The 11893-nt window shown below is 36.4% G+C and overlaps 1 pseudogene; it reads right to left on the bottom strand.

Annotated features, from left to right (window-relative positions):
* Nucleotides 1-436: 436 nt before the first annotated feature.
* LOC136141845 (transmembrane emp24 domain-containing protein 2 pseudogene) overlaps nt 437-11893 on the bottom strand; it is a 66746-nt pseudogene continuing 55289 nt past the window's right edge.

Genomic DNA, 11893 nt, shown 5'->3' with positions numbered 1-11893 from the left:
AGGAATTATAAATGATTTATTCAACTTTTTAAAAAATGTGTCATTTTATGTTAATATTCTGGTTATGCTCCTACACCAAGTGAATGAAAAATGTTAACTTTATTTCCAGGGTAATAGTGACATATTTAATTTAGAAGAAATGTGTTAAAGATAAAACCATAATAATTCTGGGAGGCATAAAAAGCACTAAAATAACTGATATATTTATTTAATAGCCCCTAAAATCAACAATTTTTCAGACATTTGGTGCATTGCAGGCATGCGGATATCTGCATTCTGAATTTCAAGTAAGTCTCCTTGATGTCCAAAATTAGGTAGATGCAATGCACCTTCGTTACTTTCTTTTTCTTTCTTTCTTTTTTTTTTTGACATTACTATAACCAAGACTTTTGGTAAACAGTGAATTATGAGTTTGGGATCATCAGAAAAAGGTTTTTTAAACAACTTTCCGGACTACAAAAAATCTCTTCAGGTAGTAGATCCATCCCAATGTCATGGCACCTAGAACAAGAGCTTCAAAGAAGGACCAAAGGACCAGTCTGCTGTTTGTGCTGTCATTGATTTCTCTGTGTATCTCTCCTGAACTTCCATGTATTCCTGTTCATGCTTTCTAGCTGTCATCGCCACTGCAAGCTCATTAATCATTTCTTCTAGCTTGTTCTGGTGAGCTTCTGTTTCCATGTCCTTTTGGAGCCTCCCCAATATCAATGGTGAACACCACTATCTTTGGCGTCATGTTGGACATTCTACTGCTAAAACAAAACTTATATGCTGCTGCTCCATCCATGTGAGCAGCAAATGTGTATTTCCCACTGGACTCCCAGTCTCCTTTATAAATTCCTTTATTATCAGGCCCTGTAATCTCCACGTCAATGTCCAGGCAGCCAGCCTCAGCCACCTCAGAGATGAGGCCCATCTTGCTGCCCGAGGTGACTCGCTCGAAGAAGCACTCCTGGGCATGAGCGTCAATGCTGACGCATCAATGCTGACAAAGTAACCCAAGGCAGCGGCCAGGAGGGCGGCCAGGATTCGTTAGTTTTTATGGACTCTCAAAATAAGATTATTTGTATTTTGTTTTACTCATAGTTTATCTACATGATAAATGTTGATAGTACAGAGACTGTTTAATTTTTATTTATTTATTTATTGGCCACGTGGCTTGTGGGATCTCAGTTCCCCGACCAGGGATGAACTCGTGCCCCCTGCAATAGGAGGGCAGAGTCCTAACAACTGGACCACCAGGGAATTCCCTGTACAGAGGCTGTTTTACATTTAACATTTCTTCTCAAGTAAATATAGTTAGAATGGCCCTTGATGCTAGAAGACACAGATGGCCCTGTGCATTATTCAGCTTTCCTCAAGTTAAACAGCCCTCAAATTTCAGTGGCTTACAGCAACAAAGGCTTATTTCTCACTCACATTACATATTGGTGACTGTTCTGCTTCTCCTCCCTGTGTCTTCTTTATCCCAAAATCTGGAGTAAGAGAAAAGTCCCTCTCTGCTCAAGGCAGAGGAAAAGAACAAGAAGGCCGGCCAAAACTCTGTGATGACAGCTCAAAACACATTTCCTTGGCCAAACCTGATCTTAAACCAGATCCTTTGACCAAGCCTGATGTCCGGAAAGGTAAATTCCTGACCATTCCACACCTCCCACTCCCCTACCCTCCACTAAGCCTACTAGAGGAATGGGGGAAGGGAGTAATTGAGGACAATAATACAATCTGCCATACCATGACTCACATTTTTTTTAGAAAGATATGAATCTCTTGATATGGGAGAGATCATACTTGGTCTGTGTTGAACAAAATTTATGAAATTGTAGGCAATTATGATAGATTTCTTTCTTTTTTCCCTCCCTCCTTTTTTTCTTCTCTCCACCCCTCAAATTCTTTCTAAATGTTCAAGTACCCAGGAATTGCTCCAAATGATTCATCCTTTGTTCTGAAATCTAGGTAAGGCTGTGCTCACCTAAGGGTAGCTGAAGTTGAATAAAGCTATGTGGTACTGAGTGAGAGATAGGAGGAGATTATCAGTTTGAATATATATTTATCACAGAACTACAATCCCCTATATCTGTAAATATAGAATAAATCCAAGATATCAGTGGATTGATCAAGACTTTTCACATTTAATGTTTACAGGAATTGCCTGGGGATCATATTACAGATTCTGGTTGAGTGGATATAGGGTGAAGCCAAGAATTGTACATTTTCTTATAAGTTTCCAGGTAATGCTGCTTCTGCTGGCCCAGGGACCTCACATTCAGTAGCAGTGGACAAGATAACTCTTGAACTTCTTTCAAACTCTGATCCTCTGAATCTACTTCAATTAGTTTCCCACACCCATGTGGCTTAAATAAAGGTAAATAGAAAGTGTGCGTAATTTAGGGTGGTTAAACTTTTATTAAATTGCTTCTTCATGAAAGGGAGAGAGTTTTACCCATATTTTGTGTCCTTTATAACCAACAGTACTATGCCATATGGATAACTGAAACTGCACAACAGTTTGGATAAATGAACGCTAAGCATAGTTAGAGGAGAAGTGGATGCCAGAATGGAACTACGGGGCCTTTATGAATACCAAAGTAAAACTCCTTCCAGAAGAGAGCCTTGTTCCCTTTATAGACCCCATGATCATTGGGATAGTATGTTTTTTGCTAAACCGTTCCTTATACTTCAACACACATCCTTGCCTCAGGGACTTCCCATGATTAAGATTTAGCATCTCAATCTTAGGAATGAGCTTCATTTACAAGGGAAAGCAAGGCCATTCAATTCCAATTAACTGCGCAGTTCTTGTGTAAGAAAAACAACCTTACACTTTTAGACTATTTAAAGAAATGCAAAGTCCCCACCCTTAATTTTTCATAAAACAGAATTGTCCTGACACGGTTTTCCTGTTCTTTTGAGTCAATAAAGCCCAAAGAGTTTAAAAATAGATAATGGTTTTACATTTATCATTTGAACAAACATGGGAAATTCGGAAATAGTTGCCATGGAATTCCGGGAATAATTTTTCCATCCCCACAGTTGGCAAAGTGGTTCTTAGGGAACAGTAGACAACATAAATGCACACACTGGGGATGTCTTGGCATACAGCCTCCTAAGACACAATGTCATTTGAGGCCAATCTCATTGGGAGGGCACATTAGTGATTTAAAAAATGCTGCTAAGGAGCACGGTGATGCTTACTAGCTCAGTGAAACTTTCTCCCCTGGGGCACTGATGATTCTAAGACACCATGAGGACCTCATTTTCCACTCATACCATTTCCTTCTATTCCCAGTTGTATGTTGGCAGGAGGTAGGGAGCTGAGGGTTGAGGAACAAACCAATACTATAGAAAAGGGAAAGGTACTTAAAAGGCTACTGAACTAGAAAGTGTGTAGATCTGGGATGTAATTTCAAGTATAGAAGTTGTTAACTGTGTGACCTTGAGCAACTTACACACGACAGGCCTTGTTTCCTTATCTGTAAAGCAGGAGGATTTGATGGGATTTCTAAAGACCTTTCCAGTGTTAGCCTTCTAAATGGAAAAACAATAACAATACACACTCATTTCATTGATAGCTACATGGAAGGATTTACTGTGTAAGCATATAGGCTACATAATGTATGCAGTATGGTCTATATACATATAGAGACAAACTACACAGAAAGAAGGAAAAATAAAAACTTGTCATGGAAAGAGACTAGAACTGGAAGTCAGAAGAATTATTTCATTTATCTGTTTATTATTCATTCGTCCTCCATTTATTATTCAGAAATATTCATTGAGAGCCAATTATCTCCCACTCACTATACTGGGAACTGGAATCTGACAGTGGAAAAGACAGACTTCCCTGACCTATTGGAATTTATATTCTCCTGGGAAAGACACGTAAGATATAAATAAACAAAGAAGAAAATAAGATAATTGAAGATTGTTAAAAATTGAAGAGGAAATAAATAAGGCACAGAATTCCCAAGTTGTACAGGGGCTTGGAGTGTTTGACAAAGAGAAAAGAAGCCAGTGGGGCTAGAATGCACTGAGCAATGAAGAGAAAATGTGAGATCAAGTTGTAGTTAAGACTCAGCTCGGGCTGATACTGAGCAGGACCCTCGGGGGCTCCTGGGCACAAAAGCCTTTCTGTGTCCCCCATTTCTTGATTACAGGAAATAGGTTTCCTTCAGCCTCCAGGACCTCCCCTGAGCTCCAACGGGCAGGTTCAAACAGTTGCTAATTAGGGAAGGGAGGGGATGCCAAAACAAGGAAGAACAGTCAAGAGAAACAATAGTGCAGCCTTAGGGCGAGGTCCTGGTTCCCCATCAATTCATACATATAACAATGTCTTTGAGCTGTTTTGCAGATACTGAAATCCCCACTAGGTGGGAGAAATTAACAGTAGGCTCTCCACAAGCACTAGACACCAGACAGGTTAGAACCAAAAGGTTTATGATGCTGACTCCCACTTACCTCACCACCAACCAATCAGGAGAATGTCCACAAGCTGATCTCGCCCTTTTAAACCATTATTATAAAACTCCTCACTACCCGCTCCAGGTTGGGACACACAGGTTTGAGGGCATTAGCCTGCTGTGGCCCCCTTTGCCTGGCAAAGCAATAAAGCTATTCTTTTCTACTTCGCCCAAAACTCTGTCTCTGAAAATTAATTGGGTGTCGGGGTACAGAAGCCGGATTCAGCTTCAGTACATGGCCTTAGAAATCATAATAAGGATTTTCGATTTTAAGAGTAGAGGGGAATCATTGAGGAGTTGTAGGGATAAAAGTGACATTTTAAATCAGTCTTTCTTGCTTTTGTGTGGAGAAAGAGGGGTGTTGGACAAAGCAGAGAGAATCACTATGGACTAGTGCATTTTTATTTACCTATTATTTTACAACATTTTATGGCTAATTGGAGTCATTATTATTTTTCTGCTTAGATTTTCCCAAATTTGGCCTAGGGTGGGGAGTAGATGGGAGGAAGCTTAAAGATGACTTCTGTGCTTTTGGACTTGGCCCCTTTTGAGTGCCTCTTTGTTTTTCTTTTTTCTTTTTTCCTCCAAAACAAAATGTCCATTTTGTACTTTCCCTGACCTAGGCCAGAAATCAGCCGTTTCTTCAGGAGTGCATATTCCCTTGAGTGAGAATAATATCTAGAAATCAATATTTGGGCTCAGAGTATGTTTATTTCTATGGAATGTCATTGTTTGTAGGTCCTTCAACTAAATTTTTAGTCACATTCAGGAAGGCTTCCTCTATTCCCAGTTTATAAAGGAATTTACCCGTTTCCTAATACTTATATTTAAAAAAAAATTTTAATCTCTGATTCATTGGAATTTAGGTTGATGAACAGTGGAAGGTTTACCAATTTTATCTTTTACAGAATAGCTATCTAGTTGTCTCAGCATTGTTTATTAATAGGTCATTTTTCTCCAGTGATTTGATATACTACTTTTACCATTTACCAAATTTCCAAGGTCTAATTCTGGACTTTCTCTGTTGTTTCACTGCTCAGTATATCCATTCATGGGCCATACTATCTTTATTTTAAAGTCTTTATGGGACATTTTAATATCTGTAGCATTGACCCTCAGTCATTGATCATTATTGGCCTATTTCTTGGCTATTACTTCTCACTTATTTTTTCATATTAAATGCAGAATCAACTTATCTTGTTTCAGAAAAAAAAAAGTGTAGCTATTTAGGTTAGGATCACTTTCATTTATAACTTGGGGAGAAGCATCATCTTTGTGAAGCCAAATTACCCTATGGAAGAACATTGGATAATTATTTGTTCAAAACTACTTTTGCATCCTCCATGACTTTTTAAGTGTTTCCTTCATATAGATTTTAAACATTTTTAATTAAGTTTACTCTTAGTATTTTATCATTTTTTTTGTTCTTCTGTTAACTCTTTTAATTTGTTATTATGTTTATATATAAAAAGTTTTACTTTTTTTATTATGGTAGAACCATCATAAAAGTTTCCACCTTAATCCTTTTAAATGCATAGTTCACTAATGTTCAATATAGTCACACTGTTGTGAAACTAATCTCTAGAACCTTTTCATCTTGAAGAATTGAAATTCTATACTCGTTAAACAACAATTATCCTCTGCCCCTTCCCTTAGGCCCTGCTAACCACCATTCTACTTTCTACATGTATGAAGTTAACTACTTGCGATACCTCACCTGAGTGGAATCATACAGTATTTGCTCTTTTGTGACTGACTCATTTCACTTAGTAAAATGTCCTCAGAGTCCATCCATGTTGTAGCAGGTGATAGGATTTCCTTCCTTTTTAAGACCACATAGTATTCCATTGTATGTATATATCACATTTTGTTTAGCCATTCATTCATTGATAGACATTTGAGTTGCTTCCACCTCCTAGCTATTGTGAATAGTTCTGCTATGAACATGTGTATGCAAATGTCTCTTTAAGACTCTTCTTTCAATTATTTTAGATATATACCCAGATATGTGATTGCTAGATCATATGAAACTCTAGTTTTGTTGTTGTTATTGTTTTGAAGAACTGTCATACTGTTTTCTATAACAGTTGCACTATTTTAAAATTCTACCAGCAGTGCCCAAGAGTTCCAACTGCTCCACATTCCTACCAATACTTGTTATTTTTTGTTTGTTTGTTTTTCAGAGTAGCCTCCCTAATGGGGTGAAGTGACATCTCATTGTGCTTTTAATTTGCATTTTACTGTTGATTACTAATGTTGAGCCTCTTTTCATATGCTTGTGGACCATTTCTATGTTATCTTTGGAGAGATAACAAGCTGCATGATGTGGCCAAAAATTAAATAAATAAATAAGACTAGTGCTTTTTATATAATTAAATATTCTGCAACTCTACTAATTTTAAATGATTTATATTGTATTTCAATAAACTGTCATGGGTTTTCTATATATACAACCATGTCATAACATCTACAAATAAAGGCATTTTTAACTCATCCTTTCTATTTTTGTGATTCTGCTTTTGTACTTTTATCAGAATATGTGATCTAAAAGCTCCAGTTCTGTAGTAATTGATAATGAACTGGCCATTTTTTTTTTTTTTCTGGCCAATTTTTTGGTGCCAGACATCAGAAAGAAGATTTCAGTGTTTCCCATTTTAGATGTCATCTTTTGGATGGAGTATATATCTTTTATCATGTTAAGAAAACTATTCCTCGATTACTTTTATTATGTGTTTTTATTGAGAAAGTGAATTAAATTTTGTAAATGTGTTTCCAGCATATATGAATATGAACATATGACTTTTTTCCATTGAGCTAATAATAGGGTGAAATATATTAGTGGACTTTGTAATATTAATCTACCTTGCATTTCTGGTATAAATTCTATTTTGTCCCCATATATTATTTTCTTAATGTACTGTTGGCTGCTGTGATCATATTTATTTTGGACTATTGTGTCAGTATTTATAATTGAGAGTTGTCTATAGATTTGAGGAGAGCAATTTTTAAATCAAGTTTTATTTATAATGTTACATTCTTTTTGTCAGAAAGATTTGGTTGATTTCCTTCTTTTTTCATGATTTTGTAAAAATAGCACTGGACTTTGAAATTTCCATAGAATTTCCCTGTAAAATCACCTTGACCTGCTGTTTTGTGAGTTGTGGGGAGTAGAAAGTAACTCTGGTAACTTTCTCCATTTCTTCTATAAAAATTGGTCTTTTTCTTTTTCTATTTTTTTTTTAATGGAGTCAGTTTTGGCAAAGTATGTTTTTCTAGAGAATTATCCACTTTTGCATTATTTAAATCTCCTCTCTTTCAATGGTTTTCTTTGTCATTTTTTATCTTGTGTATTTGTGTTTTCTCCCACCCTCATCCCATAAACAATCTTAACTTTTTATTTATTAGATTAGGAATGATAGTTTATTTTTGTTTTTGTTACCAGATATTGACAATGATAAGGCTATTTTTCTCTTTTCTACTTCATTATATTTTGCTTTTATTCTTATTACCTCTATTTTGCTCTCCTTATTAACTGAATTATTCTGTTTTCCAAATTTTGGGATTAGATATTTAATTCATATTTTCATTTTTATTAATATGTATACTTAAGACTATAAAATTTCCTCCAATCACAGCTTTAACTGTATAAAGATATATAGATTCCAATACATAATGTCTTTAACCATTATTATTATTTTATTTTTATTTTTTATTTTTTGCTGTATGTGGGCCTCTCACTGTTGTGGCCTCTCCCGTTGCGGAGCACAGGCTCCGGACGTGCAGGCTCAGCAGCCGTGGCTCACGGGCCCAGCCGCTCCATGGCATGTGGGATCTTCCCGGACTGGGGCACGAACCCATGTCCCCTGCATCGGCAGGCAGACTCTGAACCACTGCGCCACCAGGGAAGCCCATTAACCATTATTTTTTATAATGTCTGTGATAAAGGTTTGTATTTCCTCTTTTGAACTGAGGTTTTTGCATAATAATGAGAGAATATTTTGTATAATATTCTGTGTAATTTATTGAATTTTTTGTGACCCAATATGTGGAGAATTGGTGAATTTTTATAAATATCCAATATGCATTAGGAAATAAGATCTATTCTCTATTATCAGGGTGCAAATATGTCCATCTTATTTATTATGTTGCTTGTGTCCTCTTTATCCTTACTTGTTTTTATTCATTTTACTTTTCTCAGTCTGAGTATGGTGTGCCAAAGTCTTCTAATGTTTGTTTGCTTCTGTCTCCTTGCATTTCCTGAAGTTTCTGCTTTAGGAAGGTGGCTGATATGCAGAAAGTTTCTGTCTTATCTTTTCTGTGAATTGTGGCCATTACCTTTATAAGGTTTTCTTCTTTGTCTTATCTCTTTTAGTTCTGAATTCTACCTTATCAGATACACAATCACAGTCCTGTTTTCATTTTCCTTTCATTTGCCTTTGTTCATTTCTTTATTTTTCAGCTTTCTTCACCTCCTTGTTTTAGTTGTGTCTCCAGTGTACTGCAGAGAGGTTGGTTTTGCTTTGTGAGCCAATTTGAAAATATTTTCTTTTAACACCTGAGTTAAGCTTATTTGCATTTATTGATTATAATATGTTTCATTTCAGCTCAATCAATTATTTTACTGTATCATCATATTGTTTCATTACAAAGTTACTTGAACTGTGTGATCTCTTTTTCCTCTCTTTTTTCTTAACATTGTATTTTGTTTTGTGTTTCTTTTATTATTTAAGAAGGCTTGGATTCATGACCAAGTTGTTACCTCATACTGATGCCTTTATATGTCTAGAGTCTCTTTTTTCTTTACCTATTTTTGACTACTCTGCTTGTCAGCTTTAAATGATATTCTCTGATTCTGTTCTGCCTCATTCTTCTCTCTTCTCTGCTTTCCCCACTTATTTTCTCAATTAGTTGCAAATTAAAGTTTGTAAAGTTCTTTGTCTTTATGTTATGTTGCAAGACAAGATAAGGGTGATTTTATTTGCTCCCCTTGTTCATCTGGACTTTTTGTTTGTTTTTTTGAGGCTGTGTGGAGAGATTCTAATTTAGGCTGCTGCCATTATCCTATGGACCTGGAAGTTTCTCATAGATTTTTATGAGAATTAAATGAGCTAATCTATGTGAAAGTAAAGATCACTGATTACCCTTTGGTGCAAAGATTTTAGTAATTTTTTTCTTGCATTTAGAGATAACACACTTTTTCTAACTACTGTCTATTAACCCTTTTATGGGAAGTATTTTGCCACCTACCACTTCCTAACATGCTCTCTATTTTGCTGTGTGGAAACTTTCTGATTTGATACGTAGAAAAGTGCAAGAGGTTGAGGGCAGGGTGATGTCTCATTGGGCTCCCCTGGAGAGAGTAAGAAGAAATGAACAAGCTGGAAGAGAAAAAGCTCCAAAGAGGAAGATAAATTGATAAAAAAGAAAATAGGGAGGAAATAAATTGTCAGTTCTCTTGCATTCTACTTAGATTTGCTGTAGGCTGTAGACAAGGCTGAAAAATCCATTGGTTTTCAATGCACCAACTAGCTTAGGTTAAAAATAAGAACACCAGAAAACCTTTTGAGCAATAGCTATATTTAGTTAACTTATTATTTCAAGAAGGCATCACACTCGAACTCTAAAGAATAACAATATTATAGTCAATGACCTCTTGAGGTTTAAAATATATGAGAAAATAAGCACTAGTTTAACATTATGTTCACAACAGCCTAAGAACTTTGAATTTCTGTCATCTGCATTTTAAACACGAGAGACCATGAAGATTCAGATTCAGAGAGGTTGAGTGAATGGGAGAAAAATCACATAGGTAAAACAGGGCAGAGCAGTGACTTGATTTAAAGGTTTCTTTGTTCCAATATAATATAATTTAAGAAGATAAAGAAGGGCAAGAGGAGTGGCAGTAACAGACATGTACTAAATGCTTAGAGGACAAGAAAGTTACTTGTGGTCAGAATGGTCTGAGAAGACATTTCAGAAAACGTTGGATTTATAGATTCCCTTCCAGTGCAAGGCACATCTGTGTTCATAACTCCTGTGTATCCCACTTGTTGCTGGCTGGGCCAGCATTGCAAAGCATACTTAGCATCTCTTCGGCTCTGTGACTTAACCAGGAATGGCTCTTCCTTCTTAAAAAAAAGAAATGTTTTCTTTGCACAGAGACCTTCATGCAGGAACCCCTTTTAAATTAGAGATTGTAATTAATATTATCTCTGGGTCCTGAGAGGGGAGCTTGATTGAGAGTGTAGGAATAGAGAGTGACAAGATATCGATTGCCTGTTATCTGATCAGGAGGGCTAGTGTTTGAATTCACTTGGAGGAATAAAGAAGGTCTATGAACTGATCCTTTGAGCCAGATAAACACCAGCAGGGTGTGAAGTGGTTTCTTGGCATGACCTAAGGCTGAATTTGCTTTGAGAACTGGGGTGTTATAAATATCAGAACAGCAGGGGATAGAAGTGGTTCTAATGGAATTAGATGAGATTATTGACAGGACCTGGCTCTGGAAGTGTCTCTTCAACTCCCCAGAGGTGATATTCCTGTTAAACCCATTATTTAAAATTGAGAATAAGAGAACAGAACCAAGGGGTGACAAAGAAAAGTGGGTCAGCCCAAAGTTCAAGCAAATCTCAAGTAATCTCCATTTCTGTATCCAGGCGTATGGCAATATCCTAGATCATTAGAACAGAAAGAACTCAAAGGAAAATGGTTCCATTATTTCCATTTTATAGATGAAGAAACAGAGTTCTCACTGCTCAACCTCTGCCTTACTCTCCCAAAATAAAATTAGAATATTTGGCCCAATGACAGAATTGAAACCAGACTCTAAAGCTTTGAAAGGCTTCTTTTCAGGGCAGCTATTTATGGATTACTCCAAAGTAGAAGATAGGTGATGGGGAGGAAAAGCTCAGAGTACCAGAAATACCTGCGTTTGAATCTCACTTTCATTACCTATCTTGAGCTGTGTGGTTGTGGGGAAAATCACTTATCTGTATTGAAACTCAGTTTTTTTATCCATAAAGTCTAGATAGTAATCCTTACCTTGTAGAAAAAGCTAAGTGGAAGGAATGATTAGTTCTACTTCAAGAAGGCACATAAAAAGGGCATTTTAATCTGTTCATCAAAGACAGGTTGAGGCTGTGGGAAAGGAGGCAGTAGAGAATGGATGTCTTAGGCAGAGGAAATTCAGAAGCAAAGTCATGACTAAGAAAGAATACAAGATGTAGGGAGATAGTACTTTGTGGTTGAGATTTTAGTGCCATAAGGAGTTTAGACTTTATCTGGTGATAGCAGTAGTAGTAGTAGAAGAAATAATATATAGCATTTATTGAGTGTGTATTACAGACAAGGCACCATTCTAAGAATTTTACATTTATTGTCACATTTAATCCTTACAATAACACTGTCAGGTAGGTACTCTGGTCTTCATTGTACAG

Source organism: Phocoena phocoena, chromosome 1 (assembly GCF_963924675.1).
Source record: "Phocoena phocoena chromosome 1, mPhoPho1.1, whole genome shotgun sequence".
NCBI lineage: Eukaryota > Metazoa > Chordata > Mammalia > Artiodactyla > Phocoenidae > Phocoena > Phocoena phocoena.
The sequence above is the reverse complement of the archived record's forward strand: the minus strand, read 5'-3'. Positions and strand labels throughout refer to the sequence as shown.